The sequence below is a fragment of the Hevea brasiliensis genome, chromosome 17 (assembly GCF_030052815.1).
Source record: "Hevea brasiliensis isolate MT/VB/25A 57/8 chromosome 17, ASM3005281v1, whole genome shotgun sequence".
Classification (NCBI taxonomy): domain Eukaryota; kingdom Viridiplantae; phylum Streptophyta; class Magnoliopsida; order Malpighiales; family Euphorbiaceae; genus Hevea; species Hevea brasiliensis.
The window spans coordinates 11364783-11383139 of record NC_079509.1 but is presented as its reverse complement, the minus strand read 5'-3'; the positions used below and the strand labels follow the sequence as shown (position 1 = coordinate 11383139).

General features: G+C 35.1%; 1 non-coding gene and 1 pseudogene across 1 annotated transcript; one reads left to right on the top strand and one right to left on the bottom strand.

Moving 5' to 3' along the window:
* Positions 1 to 2558: 2558 nt before the first annotated feature.
* Positions 2559 to 16730, top strand: LOC131175240 (nuclear transport factor 2-like; annotated as a pseudogene).
* Positions 7827 to 7933, bottom strand: LOC131175614 (small nucleolar RNA R71). The gene has a single exon (XR_009145810.1). It is a non-coding gene; the product is annotated as a small nucleolar RNA R71 (small nucleolar RNA).
* Positions 16731 to 18357: the final 1627 nt, after the last annotated feature.

Below are 18357 nucleotides of genomic sequence, written 5' to 3'. Positions count from 1 at the left end.
ATCTACACATGGTTTTTATCGATTTGGAGAAGACTTATGATAGTGTTCCAAGAGATGTCTTATGGAGAGTGTTAGAATAAAAGAGGATATCTATTAGGTATATACAAATGTTGAAAGATATGTATGAAGGAGTAACTACTATTGTGCACATAGTGGGAGGGGACACAAGAGATTTTTCTATCTCAGTTGGATTGCACCAAGGTTCAGCTGTAAGCCCTTATATTTTTACATTAGTTTTAGAAATGAAACATATAAAAGAGAGTATCCCTTAGTGCATGATATTTGCGGATGATATAATTCTGATAGATAAGACGCGAGAAGGAGTCAATAGAAAGCTAGAGCTTTGGAGAAGTACTCTAGAGCCAAAGACCTTTAAGTTAAGTAGAACGAAGACAAAATGCATGCATAGCAAGTTCAGTGAAGGCCGAACTAGTGATAAGGAAGGAGTTAGTTTGAATAGAGTGATACTGCCCCAAAGTAATCACTTTAAATATCCCGGTTCAATCATTCAAATAGATGAGGGATGTGAGGAGGATGTTAGTCATAGGATTAAAGTCGGATGGTTGAAGTGGAGACGTGCCACTGGAGTTTTATGTGATTGCAAGATTCTCAATAAGTTGAAAGGAAAATTTTACTGTACAGCCATACGACCGGCCATGTTATATGGTAGTGAGTATTGGGTACTGAAGGAGTCGTATGCATCTAAAATAAGCATTACAGAAATGAGAATATTAAGGTGGATGAGTGGCCATACTAGACTAAATAAAGTCCGTAATGAGAATATTAGAAAAAAGGTAGGAGTGATGCCAATTGAGTATAAGTTGAGGAGATTGAGGTGGTTTGATCATATGAAGCGTAGACATACGGAGGCTCCAGTTAGACAAGTAGAGCACATTATGTTAAAGGATAAAAAGAAAAGAAGAGGTAGACCTAAATTGACTTGGAAGAGAGTAGTACAACATGACCTAGAAGCATTATACATTCCCGAGGATTTAACCTAATATCGTTTAGAGTGGAGAAAGAGAATCCATATAGCCGACCCCAAATTTTTAGGATAAAGGCTTAGTTGAGTTGAGTATACTTGTGACATGTGTGTGGTTGAATCTTTAATAGCTTTCATTCATGACTTCACTCAAAATTCATCAGTTAAGATGATCGCATAATAATTTCAACAATCTATTGTTGGGAAAGAGAAATCTTTAATAAAAGACTTAGGTTCCTTACTTATGCAATCTCATCCACCTATGCAATCTCATCCAGAATTGAGTTTCAAGGAAATTTCAATTGCAGATTCTGTTTTGTTGTGTAGTTTTAGATGAATTATGGATGCCTCATGGAACTTTTGGTTGAGTTTTGTTTTTCAAGATAAGAAAATGCTTGGGTTTATGACATGTGTGATAAATAGCATCAATAATCTCCCTACCTTTTGTTGTTCTGAAGCAAGGTTTGGTGTTCATCTCTCACAGTTGCTCAAATTGTTTTGCTGATTTTATTCATAAATCTATTCCTATAACATCATTTCATGAGCTTGTCTTGGATAAACTTAGTGATATTCACATCTCTTTAGGAAATTAGAATTTTTTAGAATTGATAGTTTGATAAATTGTTGCTCAACTACGAAGTGAGTCATCAAAAGCAGATTTTCACTGTATGTCATTTGTTCTTCCATATAAATTGCAAGTGGAGATTTTCTTTTCTTCTTTGTCCAGGAATTCACTTTTTTTCTCATTGCAAAAATTGCTTCGAGCTGGTGGACTGTTTTCAGGTTCCATTTTTCTGATGCGGAAATACAGTGATCTCATGGCAATATAAGGGTAATCACCACTGATATGTTTTTGAAGTTTATTCCCAGATATTCTCGAGCAAACTGGAGAAAAAACAAGCTCTCTTTCGGAGAACTGTAGTTGCTTTGCAACTGATTAATTTCTGATAAATTTATTTTCATATAACGATTTATCTAACCATAACATTGTACTGAAAACCTGAAATGCTTATGCTTATATCTTCTGCACTTTCCTTCTTGTATTTTCATGAGAGACCTCTACCTTAGTATGTTGCAAAATGCATGCGTGATATAAATTATATCATAAAATACAAACAATAAATTAAATGAGAATAATTTAATAAAATATTATTATTTTTGAATTGTTTTTTAATTTATAAATTGATTTTATAAATTTAAAAATATTATAAATAAATAAATAAATTTATTTTGAAAGTTTATAATCGGCTTTTAAATTAAGGAAAACCCTCTATGCCGTAGCGGAATAATGCCATATTGCCAAATCCCACCCATTAGAAATTGGCTGCCAAAACACCCCTGATTTCGAGACGTGTCCACTGAACTAACACCACACACTTACCTAAACTCACCAAAAGTGACTTTTTTTATTTACGCCAACGCCGCCATTGCTTGCCTGAAGCTGCAAGCCCCCACCTTTGTTTCCTTCCTGTTTCCCACTCTCTTATTCACTATTACTATGCCAACTTTTACTTCTTCCACTCTCATTTTCTAAAACAAATCACTGCCTATCAAAAATGGGATTCAAGACGTAAGAATGGCAACCAATCGCTGCTCCGTCTTCCCTTTAGCGGAGTTTGTGGTTGGGGTAGGGCTCTCCATCGCGGACAGATTGTCTCATGGATATTTTTTAATTTAAATTTATTATTAGATAATACAAATTTACTTATAAAAAATATTTTAAATTAAAATTAAAATTTTAAATATAATAAATATCTGTATTTTTATTAAAATTATAATTTAAATATATAAATACATGTAAATTATGTTTTAATAAAAATAATAAATATATTATCATGCAGAGCATGTTATGAGATTGGGGCAAGAAATTTTATCCTTATTTTTTGTTTTACATAATATTAAAATCAGAATTAAATTAAAAAAATTCATTAATTAAAAAAAATAAATTTGAAAATAATTACCATCTTCTCAAGTCGATTAAATTACTAAATATATTTAAAAGAAAAGATAATAATTTTGCACTGTAAAAATGAAAAAAAAAATGAAAACTGAGCATTTCATATATTAAAATATTTTTATTTAAATTTAGTATTTATTTAATAGATAAATTACATCACACATATTTTATTTTGAATGTGTAATAAATAAATCTATAAAAAAATTTAAATATTATATTTTAAATTTATAATAAATTAAACCTTGGTAAGTTTTTCCCTTAATTCCTAATCAGATTCCCTTTGCAGCTTCTCTTTGCCAATGGAAAGAAAGAATTGGAAACAGGTAAAATTTGCCTGGCAATAGCCATTTAAGGCACTTGAATTAGTAGAAAAGGATGGAGGAAATTACAAAAGTAGCCCAAATGGATTAAGAGGGGAAGGAGAACAGAAGAGTAGTTGGTAGGTAGAGCAGGGAACAGGTGTTTTCTGGTATCATGAGTCAGCAGAGAGAGCTGCAACTTGCAAAAAGACTCGGAGACGGCACACAGAGGCTGTAATAAACAGTACATGACATTGGTATAATGTATTCTCTCTCTCCACTGCTTGCCACGTGGCCTTTTTGAAATGTGTTGTCATCTATAAAACCAAAAGGAAACTGTCTTTCCTACTCCATTTCGTGAGTTAACTATTTTTGGTTTTCTTTCCAATTCATTTTCTCTGCTGATAGCTTAACTCCCCTCGGTTTGAAGTTCTTTCTCTTGGAATCAGCCTGAAAACTGTGCAACTTCAGCAGGGTTTGTCACCTTTTTCTTTGTAATTCTCTTTCTATTTTCTTGCTCTATCATTATCTGCAACTTCCAGCTCTTTCCAGGTTTTTTTACTGATATTTTAGCAACTTCCAGCTCTTTTCCAGGTTTTTTTACTGATATTTTAGCTTTTTTTTTTTTTAACCTGCAATGATTTGAATTCTTACTCTGTTACTGTGGATTCTTTAGTTGTGTGTGCGATGACAACACAATCAGGTTGGGGTGATATTTCAGAAGCAGGTTGGCATGATTTCTTTATTGTTTCCTTCTTTCTCCTTTTTATTGCAATTTCATTGAGATCTACAAATGTTGAAATTGCTTATTCTTTGTTCCAGATCCCACACAGGATACTGATTATCTTGCAGTGGACCCTGCTACCTCCTTGGAGGAGGAAGATCTTAATAATGGTGCAGAAGTTTTTGATCCTTCTGATAAGGAGGAAGGCTCAGTGATCAAAGAAGAGGTTGTTGAACACCAAACTGGTTCAACTGATGGTGAAATTCTCATAAGTGTTGATGCATCTCCTGCAGCTCTGGAATATGCTCCAAAGAAATCATATGCTTCAATTGTAAGATGATTCACATAGTTCTTTCTATTGCAAGGTTTAGTCCCTTTTTTACATATATATATTTTTTAACATTATTTACCCTGGATAATGTATAGGTGAAAGTAACGAAAGGTACAGTGCTTAGTTCAGTGTATGTTGCCACTAATTCAAAGGTGGCACGTGCAAACTCTGAAAAACAATCCCTTAACTCTGCAAAACCTGCTTATGGCCCAGAGGTTGTTGCTCCTACTAGTGTTGGTGCTCCTGAAAGTAGTGATGTTCATGAAGAAGGTATGTATAACTCTGCTTGATAGATTTCTAAATTTGAGAACATTTTGTTGTGTTAAAGATACACATGTATAGCTTAAGTTGATCCATTTCATTTTGACTGCAAAATTGCAAATATTCAAATTTTACGTAATGGTCTGAATGCAGGCCATTTCACCTGACAGGATCATCCCCAGTGGGATATCCTGATGGCAATACCCCTCCCTTTACAAGGGAGAAGACCTAGGTCAAACCTTGGTCTTGGTGGTGGGTGGGATGGGAGCTGCCTATGGGGCAGGCTAAGGATAAGGATTTTTTTTCTTTTTTTTTTTTATGTTGTATTTTGTGTGGAAGATGCTCTGTTGCCTTATTAGTTATACTTTCATAATTTATTTTCTTCTTTGTTGTGTTTGTTACAGCTGAAGGTTATTCCATATACATACGGAATTGACCTTTTAATGCAACAGCTGTACAACTTGATGAGGTGTTTAAAAAATTTGGGCCAATAAAGCGAGGTGGCATCCAAGTTAGAAGTAATAAGGTCTGTTTTGCATATGAATTTGTGCTTATTTCCTTAAATAAGCAATTATTGATATACAACTAAGCAATTATTGTTGTTCTTAGGTCCCATTTGGCATTGAGTTTCAGCGTCAAAAGAGTGTTTTTCTGGAAAATTGCCATTTTAGATGTTGAAAAAAGTTTTGTTATTTTATTGTTCTTGTGGCTAAAACATATCAAATTTATTTTTTAAACAATTTTTAATACTCTCTAACTAATATATTTAAAAAAAGTTGCTTTTTCCAACAATAGCTCTAGTAGCAATGCCAAACAGACTATTATTATTGTTATTTCTAATGGCATGCAGCAAGGATTCTGTTTCGGCTTTGTTGAATTTGAAACATGGAATTCCATGCAAAGTGCACTTGAGGTACTTCGTGATGCATACATTTTGCATAGTCATTTAGGTCTAATTTCATAGCCATTTTATTTTATTATTAGTTATTTTTAGCTAATTTCATTAGTTATTTAGTTAGTTTTTTATAATTGTCAATTTTGGATTAATTTGTAATTTTTACTTTGTTTTGTAGGAAAAATGGTGTTTTTGAAGGACTGAAAAGAAATTTTGCCATTGAGGAGTAACTTCTACAGCCAAAGATGTCAAAAACAAGTTTTAAAGTTGAAATATGCATGGGCCAAATTGCGCATAACTTGCCGCATAAGCTATGCAGATCTGCATAAGGAGAAGAAACACTGTCCAACACCTGCCGAATTGTGCATAAGGAGAGTGCATAGCCTATGCAGATTCACGCCTCCCTTATGCAATCTCACGAAATTGTGCATACCTATGCGCCAAGTCATGCAGTTTCGCATAAGTGAACCAGAAACAGCCGAAAACTGCATAAGGGACTGCATAACTTATGCAGTCCACTTATGCAGTCCCACAAAGGTTTCATTAATGAGCTGGCAGAAGATTCCCTCAGAAAATTCCTCCTAAAACACACCATTTTAGGGCTCCATGTCAGAAAATGCTATAAATAGCCCCATTTCCCATTTTAGAGAAAAGAGACAAGGAGCAGAAAAGGAAAGGGAGAGGAGAGGCAGAATTTGAAGAGTCACTTTCACCTTCCACACCATTTTCAACCAAGATTTGCAGATTTCTTTCTTTCCTTATATTTTTCCTACATTTCTAGTGTTTAGTTTCTTGTTTCTTAGCTTAGATTGAAGCTTATTTCCATTTAAATTCATAATATCTTGTAAGGATTATGGATAGTGAGTAGTTTACCTTTGATTCTGGAGTAAGGGTTGTAATATTTGAGATATTTTGTGGAATTTGATTGGGTAATCCATATTTTGTGGTCTTAGTGAGTTTTATTCATTTCTTGTGTACTTAATGACATGCTTAGTGTAGGATCCCATTAAGTAATGTTCTTAATCCATGGTTGAGGCACCGAAAGGAGAAGGCCTTGTGATAGATAATCAAGGAATTAGACTTAATTAACTTAGATCTAGAAATAGACTAAGGATTAAGAGGATTCACAGATTAATTAAAGAACCTAACGGGTCTTAATTAATTCTAACTCCACGAAAGTAGGATTAGTTTGATTAAGGCACTCTTTGTCTCACTCGAAAGGGTATTCAAAGGATTTAAGAATTAATCTCCTTAAAACCACAAGTTTCACAAAATTGGATAACCGATTTAAAATCCCAAAATAGCTCGAATATGAAATCCCAAACTCCGGAATCGCCTTTTTATCATTGCTAATTTTCAATTGAATTTAATTGCTTGCCATTTTAAATCTTGCCATATTTGAACTTGCTTATTTCAATTTGATGCAATTTTAGTTTAATTAATACATTGTTGGATAGATTGTTAATTTTGTACATATAGATTTCATACTCCAATACCCATTCAATCTATTGTTTTAATTTTGGAATTAGTTCAATTTAGTCAACTTTTTATATCAAAAATTCAATCATTAACACAACTCCTCGTGGGAACGATATCTTTACTGTATTACTTGTACGACCCGTGCACTTGCGGTTGGGCCACATCAAGTTTTCGGCGCCGTTGCCGGGGAGTTATTTGTTTAAGATTGAATTCTTGATTATTTTAGTTGTTTATAGTTTTATTTTTGTTATCTTTTCATTTTTGTTTTTGTTTGTTCTTTTTCAGGTACTTTTAATCTTTTATGAGAAGAGCTAGAAGCACAAGTGATACATCCTTATTGTTCAATCCTGAAATTGAGAAATTTTGTAAAGCCAACAAGAAAGAAACCAGAAGAAGAAAAGAAGCATTGAGAGAAACTGAATTAGAAGCAAACATGGCTGATGAAAGAATGAGAATTGGTGGTAATGCTGGAAATGATCGAAACAATGAAAATCTCGCCCAAGGTGAAGAGATTATAAATGCTAATGTGCCTAGGGGAAGTATGATGGATCATGCTTTTCCTCGTTTTGATGACTTGAGAGAAAGTATAGCAAGACCAAGAATTGATGCAAATAGTTACAAGATGGATTTTGGAGTTCTTCAAATGATTCAGAATTCTCAATTCGGAGGACATCCTTCTGAAAATCCACACACACATCTGAAGAAGTTTGCTATGATTTGTGACATGCAAAAACAACCTGGAGTGTCTAATGATGCAGCAAGATTGAAGCTATTCTCATTCTCTTTGAAAGATAGAGCATTGGATTGGCTTGATTCTTTACCTCACAACTCCATCACAAATTGGGAGGAACTCACTGATGCATTTCTTGCACAATATTTTCCACCTGGAAAAACTCAAGAATTGAGGAATCAAATGACAGCTTTCAGACCAAGAGAAGATGAAACTCTTTATGAATCATGGATGAGATGGAAGGAATTAGAGAGACAATGCCCACATCATGCCATTCCAAAATGGATGATAAACCATAATTTTTACACAAATTTCACTCCTGCAATTAGAGGGATTATTGATGCTCAAACAAGAGGAGAATTTATTATGAAGCATGAAGATGAAGCTTATGAGCTACTGGAGAAAATTGCAAACAATACTCATCTTTGGAGTATTCCAAGAGGACCAGCTCCAACTCAAAAGAGGCAAGCTGCTGGAATGTATGATCTTGATCCTTTCAACATGATTAATGCAAAGTTTGATGCACTTACAAATGTCTTGGTTAAGAAGATGGAAGATTTGAGCATGTTGGTTAGTTCATCATCATCATCTGGAAGTTCACAACAAGTGGCTTATGCAGAGGGAACTACCAGCTGTGGAGTAGACTATGGAGAACAAGCAGCATATGTTGGTAATTATGGAAACAAGCAAATGGGGAATTCCTACTCTCAAACTTATAATCCAAATTGGAGGAATCATCCCAACTTTTCATGGGGAAATCAGCAAAGTCAAGTTCCAAATCAGAATTTTCAACCACAACAGCAACAAGGAATTCCATTTCAGCAAAATAGGCAACCATTGCCTAATTTTCAGCAGAAAAATATGAATCCTCCACCAAAACAGCAAGAACAAAGTTCCACCACAGAAGCTTTATTACAACAGATTCTTGCTAACCAAAACAAGCATGATGAGGAGATGAGAGAGATGAAAGCAAGGCTAGAGCAGATGCAGACACATAACAGAATGCTGGAAAATCAGATTGCACAACAAGTATCTTCCTCAAGTACCAAGTCTTTTGGAAAACTTCCAAGTCAACCAGAAAACCCAAGAGAGCAGTGTCAAGCTATTACTTTAAGAAGTGGGAAAATTGTAAATAATGAGAAGAGTGAAAAAAGTGAGAAGAGAGAAAATGAGGAAGATGTTGATGAAAATGAAAAACAAGAGAGTGAAAAGAAAGAGAGTGCAAGAAAAGAGAAAGAAGAGAAATACATATCTCCAGAGCCTTACAAGCCATAGCTTCCCTTTCCACAGAGATTTCAAAAAGCCAAGCTTGATAAGCAATTTGGGAAGTTCTTAGAGGTTTTGAAGAAGCTATACATAAATGTGCCTTTTATTGATGCTCTTTCCCAAATGCCTTCTTATGCTAAGTTTCTAAAAGAAATTCTCTCAAACAAGAGGAAACTTGAAGACGATGAAACTGTAGCTTTGACAGAAGAATGCAGTGCTATCCTCCAAAGGAAACATCCTCCAAAGCTCAAGGATCCTGGGAGTTTTTCAATTCCATGCCACATTGGGAAATCATGTTTTATAAAAGCTTTATGTGATTTAGGGGCTAGTGTAAGCCTTATGCCCCTCTCCATCTATGAGAAGCTCAACATGGGAGATCTTAAGCCAACCCACATTTCTCTTCAGTTAGCTGATAGATCAATTAAGTATCCTGAAGGGATTTTAGAGAATGTGCCTCTGAAGGTTGGGAAATTCTATATACCTGTTGACTTTGTCATCTTGGACATGGAAGAGGATTCTAATATCCCAATCATTTTGGGGAGGCCTTTCCTAGCTACAGCTGGTGCTTTGATTGACGTGAAAGGTGAAAAGCTTACTCTCAGAGTCGGAGAGGATCATTTAGTCTTCAACATTAGCAATGATAAGAAGAAGCAACATGAAGATGTAGACTCTTGTTTGAGAATTGATATAGTTGATGAGTTAGTAAAAGAGCACTTTAGAAAGAGCTATCTGAAGGCTTCTCTTGAAAGTTGTCTTATCCATGAATGGAGTATCAATGATGAAAATCCAAAAGAGGCTGCATTTGCACAACATTTGAATAGTAATCCACCTTGTCCTATGGCACCAATCTTTCAAGTTGAGCAAGTGGAGAAAAGTAAAGCAAAACAACCATCTCTTAAAGAAAAAGATGCACCAAAGGTTGTCAAGAAAGAAATGGTCGGATTTTTAGACAAAGCAACAAGGATCTTCTCATGTGATGGAAAGAAAATGAAGTATAGATTCATTGAAGCACCTATTGGGAACAAAGGCAATAAATTCCAATTCCAACCACCATGAAGCATGAAAAGGGTCAAGCTAAGGACCATAAATTAGCCCTCTTGGAAGGCATCCCAAGTCCTTTTATTTTGCTTTTGCTGATTTACTTTTACTTTCATTGCTTTTGTTTTTATCTTAAATCTCCCCAAATTCAATTTTTGACATTGTTGAATCTTGTTCCTTGTAGATGTATTTCAATGGAGGAAGGTTGGTGAACTGCTGGGGAGTGACCCTTAACCTGAAATTATGTTGTTTAAATCTCCTACAAATTGATTGATTTTTACTGCGTAACCTGTGCAGGGGCTGTTATCTGGTTTATGCAGAGGAAAAATGACATTTTGCAGCAAGGAAGGGTCTGCAATAGATTACTTATGTTCTTGGTGAGGTTGGGTGTGTAACTTTTTAATATTTGTGCTTATAATGTTAATATGGTGGTAAGTGAGTCATTTTTGCAGTTTTGAACTTATTTGGGTTGTGGGATTCAAGGTAGATATGCTGCATTTTCTTGGCATAACTTGGGGAGTCATTTCTCATTTGTGGATAGATGCAACTTTATGCAGATTTTATTAAGTCTTAATGTGCTAAATGTTGATTTGTAGAATTTGAGTCAAAATGGCATGGTTCACAAAGGCCTTTTATGCAGAATCCATTTCTACAAGCTTGTGTGATGCAATTTTGATGGACTTTGTATATATTGATGTGTTTTTAATGACAATTTCTCATGATTGATGCTTCATAAAATTATATTTTTTCATTCTAGGGTATTTTTCACACTTGCAAATCATTTTCCATTGCAATCTCAATCTTGTTGAATTGTGCATAAGCAACTGCATAGCTTATGCACTCCTACATAACCACAATTCTTGCCATTTTCATCCCTGTTGCAAACTGCATAAGGAGAGTGCATAGCTTATGCAACTCTGCATAGCCACATTTTTGTCAAATTTCATACCTACTGAGACTTGCATAAGTGTGTGCATGACTTATGCACATTTGCATGACTTCAAATCCTGCATTTTCTCTCTCTGCCAAAATCTGCATAAGGAGGGCGCATAACTTATGCACTTCCGCATGACCAAAGACTCTGAATTTCAAAACTTGCCGAGAGGTGCATAAGCAGAGTGCATGACTTATGCACTTCCGCATGACCTCACTCCCCAAAACCCAAAACCTGCCGAGAGGTGCATAAGCAGAGTGCATAACTTATGCACTTCCGCATGACCGAAAACTCCAAAACCCAAAACTTGCCGAGAGGTGCATAAAGAGAGTGCATGACTTGTGCACAACTGCATAACCACCAACCCAAAATTTAAAAACCTGCCGAGAGGTGCATAAGCAGAGTGCATAGCTTATGCACAACTGCATGACCACATTTTCCAAACACCAAAATCTGCCGAGAGGTGCATAAGCAGAGTGCATGACTTATGCACTTCCGCATGACCACTCTTCCTGAAAATCAAAACCCACCGAAAAGTGCATAAGCAGATTGCATGACTTATGCACTTTTGCATGACCTATTTCTCTGAAATCCAAAACAAGCCGAAACTTGCATAAGTTAGTGCATAAGCTATGCACTCTTGCATAATCAGTTTTTTTACACTTTTTATCACCCACCGAATCATGCATAAGAGAGTGCATAAGTTATGCACACTCACTCTCCCCTTATGCAGTTTTACACATGTCCTGTTCAAATCAAAATTTGTTTTCGGCACCCATTTTCCTTTTGAATATACTGCACAGGCTGTGAATCCTCTTATGCAAATATTTTGCATAGCACATGCGATCCTTATTGCCACTCATGCAGAACCACACGGCTTATGCACCCTACTTATGCACCTGTTTTGGACAGCACTTTACTCTGCATAACCTATGCAGCTTCTTATGCATCCCCATTATATCTTGAATTCTCATCTGCTCTATACCAGGTAACTCTTTCTTTTTGCTCTTAAATTTCACTAATCCTGGTTATTCCCTTTGCTTTGAGTTTTTATAATACACTGCTTGAGACATTGAGGACAATGTCTAATTTTGAGTTTGGGGGTGCACATTTTGATTTTTGCTTCATTTTTAACATTTTGAGTATAGGAACATCTCATCCCATTTCATTTACATATATTGTAAATATTTTACATATACATCCACACATACATATACATAACACATTTACACACACATTATACATCACTTAGAAATTGTACACAATGCATACAAATAGACTTCCTCCATTTAGTTAATGCATTACTCATTTTTAGGAATCATGCATCATGCATTAAATTCTTTTGCCAAATCCCTTGAGTATTGAAAAGTTGCCTATGAGAGTGATTTGACTTACCTTTAGTTGGGTTTGTGGATTGAAAGTTTCCTAAGAGGTGCAAAGTTTTGAAGTGTTATCCCTTTCCTATATCTTCTTAGCCAAAAAGCCACCCAACTAGTCATTTGGAGATGGAAGTGTTTAGAGGGAGTTATTGGATATAAGGTAGTCAAATGATGTCTCACCAATCCTAGAACAAATTTTCTAAACCTTTCAAGGCGAAATACCAGCTTATACTTGAAAAGAGAGATGATTAGGCATTCTTTGATTTAAACCTTCTCATTTTAAACCTTTGGCCTTTTTCCTAATTAAAATTAACCCTTGCAAACCCCTTTGAGCCTTTTTATTCCTAATTTTTCTTGAAACCCTTATTGCTACCTAGCCAATGAACTAAACACTCCAACCCTTTTCATGAGGATAATTGAATATTAGGTACACTTTATACTTTGATATTAAAATATATATATATATATATATATATATATACAATAAAAGGGAGAAGAAATGCTTGTCATCTTGTAAAAGTGCTAGTATATGTACTTTTCACTATTATCATTCAAATTGAAAGAAATCCACCCAAAGTATTAAAAGGAATGATTTTGGGGGTGTCAATTTTAGGGACAATCATCAAAAAGAAAATACGAGATACAAGTTTAAAGTATCAAAATGTCCCTCCATTTTTATGTGTTTTATAAACTATGCTAGCACTTGACAATTCTCATTGTGTATTTCTCTCCTCCATATATATATATATATATAAAAGAGAGAAAAAGAAAAAAAAAGTATAATAAAATAAGAAATGTACCCTATGTTGTCAAGATTGAAAATATTCTCATGCTTTGAATCCTTTTTACCCATTTTTCTTCTTAGCCTCATTTTTGAACCCCATGGCCCCATTACATCCCTAAAAAGACCTTTGATCTCTTGATAGTATTTGCTACATTAGTGGAGATAGGAGTAGGGAATTTGCCTATGGGATTGGAAAATTATCCATTCACTCATTTAATTCCATCATTTTATATAGAGACACTTTGACTATTGATTGTTCTAGAATTCCTTTTGAGCATGACTCTCTCTTTTGATTGGTTGGTTTGGGGATTTTGAATGATAATTGACTTGATGGCTAAGCGGTGAAAGCTTGGATAAGCATTAGATTCTTTGCATTTTGAAGGATGGGTATATGGATTGCTGGTATGGCTAAAGGTGTGTTAAGTTACTTTAATAGGTGATTTTCATAGCTCTTTGGATAAGGCACCCCTAAAAATTTTGCATCACATTTTAAAGTTTGCTTGAGGACAAGCAAAAGCTTGAGTTTGGGGGTATTTGATGCATACATTTTGCATAGTCATTTAGGTCTAATTTCATAGCCATTTTATTTTATTATTAGTTATTTTTAGCTAATTTCATTAGTTATTTAGTTAGTTTTTTATAATTGTCAATTTTGGATTAATTTGTAATTTTTACTTTGTTTTGTAGGAAAAATGGTGTTTTTGAAGGACTGAAAAGAAATTTTGCCATTGAGGAGTAACTTCTACAGCCAAAGATGTCAAAAACAAGTTTTAAAGTTGAAATATGCATGGGCCAAATTGCGCATAACTTGCCGCATAAGCTATGCAGATCTGCATAAGGAGAAGAAACACTGTCCAACACCTGCCGAATTGTGCATAAGGAGAGTGCATAGCCTATGCAGATTCACGCCTCCCTTATGCAATCTCACGAAATTGTGCATACTTATGCCCCAAGTCATGCGATCAGCATAAGTGAACCAGAAGCAAAATCGCATAAGGGATCGCATAACTTATGCATCCACTTATGCATCCCACAAAGGTTTCATTAATGAGTGGCGTAAGATTCCCTCGTAAAATTCCTCCTAAAACACACCATTTTAGGGCTCCATATCAGAAAATGCTATAAATAGCCCCATTTCCCATTTTAGAGAAAAGAGACAAGGAGCAGAAAAGGAAAGGGAGAGGAGAGGCAGAATTTGAAGAGTCACTTTCACCTTCCACACCATTTTCAACCAAGATTTGCAGATTTCTTTCTTTCCTTATATTTTTCCTACATTTCTAGTGTTTAGTTTCTTGTTTCTTAGCTTAGATTGAAGCTTATTTCCATTTAAATTCATAATATCTTGTAAGGATTATGGATAGTGAGTAGTTTACCTTTGATTCTGGAGTAAGGGTTGTAATATTTGAGATATTTTGTGGAATTTGATTGGGTAATCCATATTTTATGGTCTTAGTGAGTTTTATTCATTTCTTGTGTACTTAATGACATGCTTAGTGTAGGATCCCATTAAGTAATGTTCTTAATCCATGGTTGAGGCACCGAAAGGAGAAGGCCTTGTGATAGATAATCAAGGAATTGGACTTAATTAACTTAGATCTAGAAATAGACTAAGGATTAAGAGGATTCACAGATTAATTAAAGAACCTAACGGGTCTTAATTAATTCTAACTCCACGAAAGTAGGATTAGTTTGACTAAGGCACTCTTTGTCTCACTCGAAAGGGTATTCAAAGGATTTAAGAATTAATCTCCTTAAAACCACAAGTTTCACAAAATTGGATAACCGATTTAAAATCCCAAAATAGCTCGAATATGAAATCCCGAACTCCGGAATCGCCTTTTTATCATTGCTAATTTTCAATTGAATTTAATTGCTTGCCATTTTAAATCTTGCCATATTTGAACTTGCTTATTTCAATTTGATGCAATTTTAGTTTAATTAATACATTGTTGGATAGATTGTTAATTTTGCACATATAGATTTCATACTCCAATACCCATTTAATCTATTGTTTTAATTTTGGAATTAGTTCAATTTAGTCAACTTTTTATATTAAAAATTCAATCATTAACACAACTCCTCGTGGGAACGATATCTTTACTGTATTACTTGTACGACCCGTGCACTTACGGTTGGGCCACATCACTTCGTAATCTTATTTCACTTGTTGTAGGCTGGTTTATCTTTACTCTTGTTTTACATCTATTATTTTGCTGTGCTGAATAAGCATGCTTCTTTTATGTTGTGTGGCATTTTGGTTTATCCAATGGCTTACCAAGATTTTGTGCTCAGATTTGATATTTTCCTTGTCAAAAAGGAGTTTATAGCATAAGCATGAGTGAAGGATGATAGATTTTCCTTTTCCATTTATAAGAAAGTGTAATTGTGATTTAAATGGTTCAGGATTTCTTTTGGAACTACCTTTTAGAAAACTTGTCTACATATATATATATATATATATATATATATATATATATATATATATATATTTATAGATGCACTAATGCAGCCTTTCTTTTTCTTTTCCCTTAAAGTGAAGAATAAATAATCAAACTTTAGAGGTAGTTTTAGGGTTGAAATTCTATCTGTTGAATTTGCATGGTTCTCTGTGCAGCAATGCTGAAAAAGAACTACTCTCATAAGCCACATGAAGCCAAAAGTGGCTTAATTTCACTCCTGAGTGTTGAGTTTATTACTGACTTTAGCATGACAGCTAAACTTCAATTTTTATTAGTAAAATCACTTGCATTCATTTTGTTTCTACAAGGTCATTGTTTCTAGTTTTTGGAAGAATTTAATTGGATTTTTTTAGATGATAACGAGTAAATTTTTCTAGTCATGCTCTATAAAGAAAAAAAGGCTGTAAGGCTCTCTTGTTGGTCAATACATTCCTCAGCCTTACTATCATTTAGCGTTTCTTGGAGGTTGAGTGATACTTTTATTGAGGGTGCCATTATGCTTGTTTTGTGTGGGCATGTGGGTATCACTTCAGTTTCTTGTGAAATAAATGTTATTGCAAAAACAAATTTCAGGCTTCACCTATCAATATTGGGGATTGTCAGGCTACTGTTGAGGAAAAGAAAACCAACACCCGAGGTAACTTAAATTTATTTATTTTTACTTGTTTCATTAGTTGATCATTTTCTGCTTTTACTTGACCAAGTTATTATGTTAATACCTAGAAGCATACTAGTTTATGCTTGTAATCTTATGATAGAATGCTGCTGGTCGTTGCAGTTGGTAGCAGCGGGAGGGGTAGGTATTCCTCAGGAAGAGGTGGTTTTAGGAGTGACAGTTTCAAGAACCGTGGGAACTTTGGCAGCAGCCGTGGTTATGGCAGAAATGAATTCAGAAACCAGGGTGAATTTTCACTGCGACCTAAGGGTTCAGCTGGGCGCAGTGGTGATGATTACCAGCGGACTAATCCAAATGGAAGCAGAAGGGGAGGGCGCCAGGGTGGGGTGAGAGGTAATTTTGTTTCTACTTGAACATAGGGCAATGAAGGTGCATAGATAATTTTTTGACAGTACAAATGAGGGGTATCAAGGAACTAGAAGTTCAGGTTTTCAATTTTTATATTTTCAACTTTCCACGAGAATATTATTGTGAATCCTTGTTTTTTTGTTTTCTGCCCCTTGGGGCATTTCATGAAAGCTTACATGACATGGGAAGCCGATCCCAAATTTTTGGGATAAAGGCTTAGTTGAGTTGAGTTGAGTTACATGACATGGGAAATGTGTTTTGTAAACGTGATCTCTCATGCAAGCTTATCTAATTCTGTAAACGCGATCTCTCTCTTCCTCCCCCTGCCTGCCACAACCCTAACGCCCCACTGGTAGGCTCATGTGGAAGACGAATATATTAGCAGCAACATTTGAATGATCCCTGTCAAGTTGGCGTAATTTTACTTGAAACTTTTAGTTAAACTAGTTTATTGTCCGCACGCTACGCCGCAAAAATTTAAATTAAAAATTTATGTATATAACACTATGCCTCATAAGTCCACATATATATATATATAATAATATTCTTTAAATTGTCATGTTAAAAAAAAAAAGATATTTTCACTATATATATATATATATATAGTGAAAATATCTTTTTTTTTTAACATGACAATTTAAAGAATATTATTATTTTAACATTAAATATGTCCTAATCTATTTTACTCAAAATTACAGCAAGATCAGAAGTCCAGACATGAAAGCACAAAGAGGAACAACCGAAACAGTAGCAAGACTGGCTTTTTAGCATGTTAGCTCGCTTTCTCCTTATTCTGCCAACAAGAAGTCATATTTAGCAAATTCTCTGGCGCGTATATTGCATGTTTGTTCTAGCAAAAGTTACGGACAAACAAATATCACAGAGACTTTGGCATGTAAATCTTCACTGTTCAAATTCTTGGTTGCTAAATTTCTCCATCTCTTTCTTGAAAACAGGCACGACAATTTCTTGTAAGTTGACCAGCACCTTCAGGTTAGAACCCATCTTTCTTTCTTACATTTGCTGATGAGTTAGGCAAGAAAAAGCAAGGCTCAACGCTCCCAAGCAGTTACCTTGAAAGAGGCAAGACAATAATTGGACCTCCACCTGAAATCCATAGTTGAATGGCCCACGTGTCTCCAATCTGTGAATCCATTCACTCTTTCCTGCTGTGATATATAGGCCCCATTGGCCAATATATGTCAATTACAACTGAGCAAAACGACAAACAGTAATTTTCTTGACCAATGGTGACTAAGTGGCTTTCTAGTTTTGACTTGTACCAATCTTATAAATAGCCAAAGCAACTATTTCACAGAAAACGGCTAAGTCCGCTAGGAGTTAGTAGTAGGCACTGGCTGGAAAACGCGCTAGAGGTGAATTGAAGGCTCTAGATCTCCAAATAGAATCATCCAGTGGAAGGGTCTGTTTCCCAGTTCCAAATTACCATTAGGTTAACTGGTGATTCAAAAAAGACTGTTGGACTTACTTCACCTTGCTCAGTCGAGGACCTAGATACACTTGTGGCCCTGCATAGCTTGTACCTTTCTCCAAGTACTTCAGTTTCACTCTTGATGGATGCCCCAAAACTTGGGCCATATGTAAATTTTTGTGCCTCACTGGTTCTGTTTCTTTGTTCAGTTCCAGATTATGATATCTCTGTTGTTGATTTTAGCATGAAGAATGCCACTTATGCTTTTTTATCCTTGTATTCTTTATGCAATGACTTGGAATGTAGCCTGCATATATTCACAATTCCTGGCTAGGAACAACCCAAATTGCTGCATCTCTTTCTCATCATTCTATAATCAGCAA